This window comes from Monodon monoceros, unplaced genomic scaffold, assembly GCF_005190385.1.
Source record: "Monodon monoceros isolate NGI ecotype Baffin Bay Population unplaced genomic scaffold, NGI_Narwhal_1 Super_Scaffold_20, whole genome shotgun sequence".
NCBI lineage: Eukaryota > Metazoa > Chordata > Mammalia > Artiodactyla > Monodontidae > Monodon > Monodon monoceros.
Genome location: NW_021703777.1, coordinates 51,155,525 through 51,163,188, shown reverse-complemented (window position 1 = coordinate 51,163,188; position 7,664 = coordinate 51,155,525).

Here is a 7,664-nt window from a genome sequence, read left to right as displayed (position 1 = left end):
ATGCAATACTTTTCAAAAATTACATTATCCTTTTGCCATTGCTCATGCTTATATCCAAGGAGAAATCAATCAGGATGTTAAATTATAACTCCTGTGCCTCAAATAACTACATTATATGAATAGTCACAGCTGTGGAAATCAAGTGAAAGGGCAAAGTGTAGAACACTTCATGTTTATACTGGTGTTTAATATTATTTCATCAGTGCTATCACCCATCTAAAAGTCGATGACTTTGCACACACAAATCAGTTATTATGTAAGAGAGAAAAATAGTGTAACAATAGTGACAAGTGAGAGGCTCTTGTGTCTGCAGTCCCCTTGACACAGAATTAGAGATAATGTAACATCAACAGGATGGAGGATTAGGAGGTCCCAACACTTGTATCCCCCATAAAAGCAACAAAAAAAATAAATGAGCAACTACAAACCAATGTAAATTACTTTGGGAAAGCTCTGGACTACAATGAAGAAGCAGCAGAAACCCTGCAGATTGTAAAAACTGAGGATGGCCCTGTAAAAAAGCTTGGGAAAGATTTTAACTCCATCACCTCATCCTCCAGTTCAGAGCAGCTTGGCACCCACAGAAATTCCTTCAAATGGATTTCACCCCATGGGGAGAAGAAGAGCAGGAGAATCCAGCAAGCTTCACCATCATAGAGGTTTGCAGTATTTGCTACTGAGGACTTCCACAGTCTTCACTAACACTGATTACAGCAGACACAGAGCTGCCCAGAGTCCCTGCTTCTGTGTCTTTCCTGAGGTTGGAAATGTTGCTGTGGTGAGATCTGACACTTGGGGCCCCATCACTCCGGTACTTTGCTTTCCCTGGTTGAGTTGCCACAATGCCTGACTATCTATGAGACTGGAGCTCCTGCTCTGTGCCCTGCCCACAGGTATTAAGTCAGTACTTTGTCTTGCCATAACTGGGGCAATGCTGCTATTGCTTGGACTTCACTGTGTATTCCTAGTTGTGGCTTTGACTGGTCATTACCTAGGCTGAGCTGTTGAGCTACCCACCATTCCTGGAGCCTAAGTCATGGCTTTAACCTATCATTGCTGGGGCTAAAATGCTGCTACTTTGTACCTCACCCTGGGTCAGGGTTCTGATCCACAATTACCACGGCCACACTGCTGGGGCTCTGCACCACAGCCCATGGGTCCTGACTTGCGACTTTAACAGGCCATTGCTGGGCACACGCTGCTGCTGCTCTGTGACTTCCACTAGGGCCAGAATTGGAATCTTGGCCCACCATTTCCAGGCTGTGCAGCTACAGGACCCTGGACCCTTGGACCTAAGCCATTGTAGAACCCTGTCATCTCAGGGCCTGTATCACTGCTGCATCCCACTCACCCCCCACCCAATATAACTATATGTCAAATGCCTAGGACTACAACTATATACATGTTTTACATGCTTGCTTTTTATATTTATTAAGAGAAGAAAGAAGACATATGCATTTATACTGTCATATAATTACTTATCTCACCAGTTCTTTCTGTTTTATCATGGTGATTAGAAATTGCAATCTGGGTTTACTTCCTTCAGTTTGAAGACTTTCTTTTAGTTTTTCCTATAAGGCAGATTTCCAAGCAATGAATTTTTTGGGGGGGAGTGGAGGGAGGGAAATATCTGTATTTTGCCCTCATTTTTGAAAGATAGTTTTGTTTGATATAGAACTTTTGGTTGACAGTTTTGTCTTTCAGCGCTTTGAATATGTCATCCCACTGCCATAGAGCTTCCATTGTTTCTGATGAGATATAAGTGATGTCTTATTGGAATTCCCTTGTATGGATAAATTACTTTTCTTTTAGTGCTTCAAGATTTTCTGTCTTTAGCTTTCAATATTTCATTCAGTCTGTGTATGGCTCTCCTATGTTTATCGTACTTGGACTTGGTTGAACAATTGGGATACATAGGTTAATGCTTTTCATCATATTTGGGATGTTCTCAGGCATTATTTTTAAAAATATTTTGCTCCGCTCCTTTTTCTCTGACACTCCCATTTTGTGTATGTTACTGTGCTTAATTATGTCCCACAATTCTCAACCCCTCAGTTCATTTATCTTCATTCTTTTTTCTCTCTGTTCTTTGAGTTGTATTATCTTATTGATCTATCTTCAAGTTTGCAGGTTTTTTTAAAAAATTTATTTTTGTCTGTGTTGGATCTTTGTTGTTGTGTGTGGACTCTCTCTAGTTGCAGTCATTGGGGGCTATTCTTCATTGTGGTGCACGGGCTTTTCACTGTGGTGGCTTCTCCTGTTGCAGAGCACAGGCTCTAAGTGCATGGCCTCAGGAGTTGTGGTGTGCAGGCTCAGTAGTTGTCATGCACGGGCTTGTTGCTCCACGGCACGTGGGGTCTTCCTGGACCAGAGCTCAAACCCATGTCCCCTGTATTGGCAGGTGGATTCATAACCACTGCACCACCAGGGAAGTCCCTTGCAGGCTTTTTTGTTTTGTTTTGTTTTTAAAGTTCAGCAAGATTTTTTTTTTTGATAGACATTGATGATCTGATTTTTAAATTCATATGGAAAGGAAAAGGACCTAGAATAGTCAAAGTTGTATATCAAACTTTAAAAAGGAAAACAAAGTTGAAGGACTAACATTACCTGATTTCAGGAGTTATTGTAAAGCTAAGTAATCAAGAGAGTATGGTACTGGTGCAAAGACAGACAAATAGATCAGCGGAATAGAATAGCAAGTCCAGAAACTAACCCACACACATATGGCACACATATATGGACAAAGGATTTTTGACAAAGGTGTAAAGACAATTTAGTGGAGAAAGGATAGCCTTTCAACAAGTGGTGCTGGCATAACAGGATAGGCATGTGCCAAAAACAAAAAATAAACAAACCAAAACAAGAACTTCAAACCATACCTTGTACCATACACAAAAATTAACTTAAAATGGATCATAAAATCAAATGCAAAATCTACAACTAGGGCTTCCCTGGTGGCACAGTGGTTGAGAGTCCGCCTGCCGATGCAGGGGATGCGGGTTCGTGCGCTGGTCCGGGAGGATCCCACATGCCTCAGAGCGGCTGGGCCCATGGGCCATTGCCGCTGGTCCTGTGCATCCGGAGCCTGTGCTCCACAGCGGGAGGAGCTGTGGCGGTGAGAGGCCCGAGTACCGCTAAAAAATAATAATAAAAAAAAATCTACAACTGTAAAACTCCTAGGAGAAAACTTTCATGGCCTTGAGTTGGGCAAAAACTTCTTAAATACGACACCAAAAGCATGGTTCAGAAAAGGCAAAACTGATCAACCGGACTTTATCAAAGTTAAAACTTCTCTTTGAAAGACACTTTTAAAAGAATGAAAGACAAGCCACAGACTTAGAGAAAGTATTTGCAAATCATATGTGTGATAAAGGACTTGTATCAAGAATATGTAAATAACTCTTAGAACGCAATTAGAAAACAAAAATATCATTTGTAAATCAGGCAGAGGAGTTGAACAAATACATCAGTAAGGAAGATATATGGTGGTAAATAAGGCACAAGAAAAGATGCTTAACATTATTAGTCATTAGGGAAATGAAAATTAAAACCATGAGGTACCACTATACACCTTTTTTTTTTTTTTTTTTTTTTTTTTTTGCGGTATGCGGGCCTCTCACGGTTGTGGCCTCTCCCGTTGCGGAGCACGGGCTCCGGACACGCAGGCTCAGCAGCCATGGCTCACGGGCCTAGCCGCTCCGTGGCATATGAGATCTTCCCGGACCGGGGCATGAACCCGTGTCCCCTGCATCAGCAGGCGAACTCTCAACCACTGCGCCACCAGGGAAACCCTACACCTATTTTGTTTTTTCTTTCGTAGTTACATGTTTTATTAATCACGTCTGAGAAAAGTCATTGATTTTCATTTTGTACAGCATTATCTTGTAAGGACAAGATACTGTAACAACTTCCAGGTTTTTGCATATCAGAGCTGAAACTGAAAGCATCTCCATAATTGAATTTTCACTTCTTATTTGTAATAAGTTTATCCTTAGGAGGATACTTCATAGTGTTTGATCACAGATGAGTTTGGGCATTGCTATCACTCAATAATGTTAAGCACCTGTCAGGTTCTTTCCTATACTATATATTAATTTTTTCTCCGTTAAGCAGATATTTATTGGCGGTCTGTGGGAATAAGATACATCTAGGCCCTCTTTCCTCGGTATATTCACAAAAGCCTCTGAAACTAAATTTCCAAGCCATGGCATAGTAAGTTTTCATCATTAACAGTTTTTTTTTTTTTTTTATTCAAACAGCAAGTCACAAAAATTATAATCATCCTCATCAGTTCACTCAGTCCCATGTAATTAATTTTTTTATCTTGATCTTTTGTTAGCACTTTTATGAATTCATCAGTTTTCCATTAGAGTTCAGAAAATGCTTATTCATTCAGTTCAGCAGTATAGTCAGTTACCAGAAACCTGTGCTTGTCAGAGTCTTTTCCATGAATTCCTAGAAGATGAAACACTTTTATAGGAACATTTTTGCAAAAGCATCAGAGTACACCCAGAACTGTCTGTAAATGACAAAAGACTTAAAAATGACCACGGTTAAAGATTTGATGAAAGTTCATAATAATGCAATTGACAAGGAAATTTAGTTATTTCTGAGATATACATTTTAAAATAATAACTAGAATTATGACTGCTAACATTATACCAGAATATATAAGATTTTTAGGAATTTCATGTAATGTCTGAAACATTTATATTAACATATATCCATACAAATAACCCAAAGGAAGTTTCGTATTAGTTGTTTTGTTTTTAAATTTTGAATTTTATTTTATTTATTTTTTATACAGCAGGTTCTTATTAGTCATCAATTTTATACACATCAGTGTATACATGTCAATCCCAATCACCCAATTCATCTCACCACCATCCCCACCCCACCCCCCGCGGCTTTCCTGCCTTGGTGTCCATACGTTTGTTCTCTACATCTGTGTCTCAACTACTGCCCAGCAAACTGGTTCATCTGTACCATTTTTCTAGGTTCCACATACATACGTCAATATACGATATTTGTTTTTCTCTTTCTTACTTATTTCACTCTGTATGACAGTCTCTAGATCCATTCACATCTCAACAAATGACCCAATTTCGTTCCTTTTTATGGCTGAGTAATATTCCATTTTATATATGTACCACATCTTCTTTATCCATCTGTCTGTCGATGGGCATCTAGGTTGCTTCCATGACCTGGCTATTGTAAATAGTGCTGCAATGAACATTGGGGTACATATGTTATTTTGAATTATGGTCTTCTTTGGGTATATGCCCAGTAGTGGGATTGCTGGATCATATGGTAATTCTATTTTTAGTTTTTTAAGGAACCTCCATACTGTTCTCCATAGTGGCTGTATCAATTTACATTCCCACCAACAGTGCAAGAGAGTTTCCTTTTCACCACACCCTCTCCAGCATTTGTTGTTTCTAGATTTTCTGGTGAAGCCCATTCTAACTGGTGTGAGGTGATACCTCATTGTAGCTTTGATTTGCATTTATCTAATAATTAGTGATGGTGAGCAGCTTTTCATGTGCTTCTTGGCCATGTGTATGTCTTCTTTGAAGAAATGTTTATTTAGGTCTTCTGCCCATTTTTGGATTGCATTGTTTGTTTCTTTAATATTGAGCTGCATGAGCTGTTTATATATTTTGGAGATTAATCCTTTGTCTGTTGATTCGTTGGCAAATATTTTCTCCCATTCTGAAGGTTGTCTTTTCGTCTTGTTTATGGTTTCCTTTGCTGTGCAAAAGCTTTAAAGTTTCATTAGGTCCCATTTGTTTATTTTTGTTTTTATTTCCTTACTCTAGGGGGTGGATCATAAAAGATCTTGTTGTGATTTATGTCAAAGAGTGTTCTTCCTATGTTTTCCTCTAAGAGTTTTATAGTGTCCGGTTTTACACTTAGGTCTCTAATCCATTTAGGGTTTATTTTTGTGTATGGTGTTAGGGAGTGTTCTAATTTCATTCTTTTACATGTAGCTGTCCAGTTTTCCCAGCACCACTTATTGTATATCCTTGTATATCCTTGCTTCCTTTGTCATAGAGTAGTTGACCACAAGTGCGTGGGTTTATCTCTGGGTTTTTTATCCTGTACCATTGATCTATATTTGATATATCTATATTTTTGTGCCAGTACCATATTGTCTTGATTACTGTAGCTTTGTAGTATAGTGTGAAGTCAGGGAGTCTGATTCCTCCACCTCCGTTTTTTTTCCCTCAAAACCGCTTTGGCTATTTAGGGTCTTTTTTGTCTCCATACAAATTTTAAGATTTTTTGTTCTAGTTCCATAAAAAATGCCATTGGTAATTTGGTAGGGATTGCATTGAATCTATATACTGCTTTGGGTAGTATAGTCATTTTAATAATGTTGATTCTTCCAGTCCAAGAACATGGTATATCTCTCCATCTGTTGGTGTCATCTTTAATTTCTTTCATCAGTGTCTTATAGTTCTCTGCATATAGGTCTTTTGTATCCCTAGGTAGGTTTATTCCTAGGTATTTTATTCTTTTTGTTGCAATGGTAAATGGGAGTGTTTCCTTAATTTCTCTTTCAAATTTTTCATCATTAGTGTATAGGAATGCAAGAGATTTCTGTGCATTAATTTTGTATCCTGCAACTTTACCAAATTCATTGATTAGCTCTAGTAGTTTTCTGGTGGCATTTTTAGGTTTCTCTATGTATAGTATCATTTCATTTGCAAAGAGTGACAGTTTTACTTCTTCTTTTCCGATTTGTATTCCTTTTATTTCTTTTTCTCCTCTGATTGCTGTGGCTAGGACTTGCAAAACTATGTTGAGTAATAGTGGTGGGAGTGGACATCCTTGTCTTGTTCCTGACCTTAGTGGAAATGCTTTCAGTTTTTCACCATTGAGAATGATGTTTGCTGTGTGTTTGTCATATATGGCCTTTATTATGTTGAGGTAGCGTCCCTCTATTCCCACTTTCTGGAGAGTTTTTATCATAAATAGGTGTTGAATTTTGTTAAAAGCTTTCTCCGCATCTATTGAGATGATTATATGGTTTTTATTCTTCAATTTGTTAATATGGTGTATCACATTGATTGATTTGTGTATCATGAAGAATCCTTGCATCCCTGAGCTAAATCCCACTTGATCATGGTGTATGATCCTTTTAATATGTTGTTGGATTCTGTTTGCTAGTATTTTGTCGGGGACTTTTACATCTATATTCATCAGTGTTACTGGTCTCTAATTTTCTTTTTTTGTAGTATCTTTGTCTGGTTTTGGTATCAGGTGATGGTGGCTATTGAATGAGTTTGGGAGTGTTCCTTCCTCTGCAATTTTTTGGAAGAGTTTGAGAAGGATGGGTGTTAGCTCTTCCCTAAATGTTTGATAGAATTCGCCTGTGAAGACATCTGGTCCTGGACTTTCGTTTGTTGGAAGATTTTTAAACACAGTTTCAATTTCATTACTAGTGATTGGTCTGTTCATATTTTCTATTTCTTCTTTTTTCTTTGTTCTGCAGCAGTGAATTCCACTATTCTGTCTTCCAGGTCACTTATCTGTTCTTTTGCCTCAGTTATTCTGCTATTGATTTCTTCTAGTGTAGTTTTCATTTCAGTTATTGTATTATTCATCTCTGTTTGTTTGTTCTTTTATTCTTCTATGTCTTTGATAATCATTTCTTACAT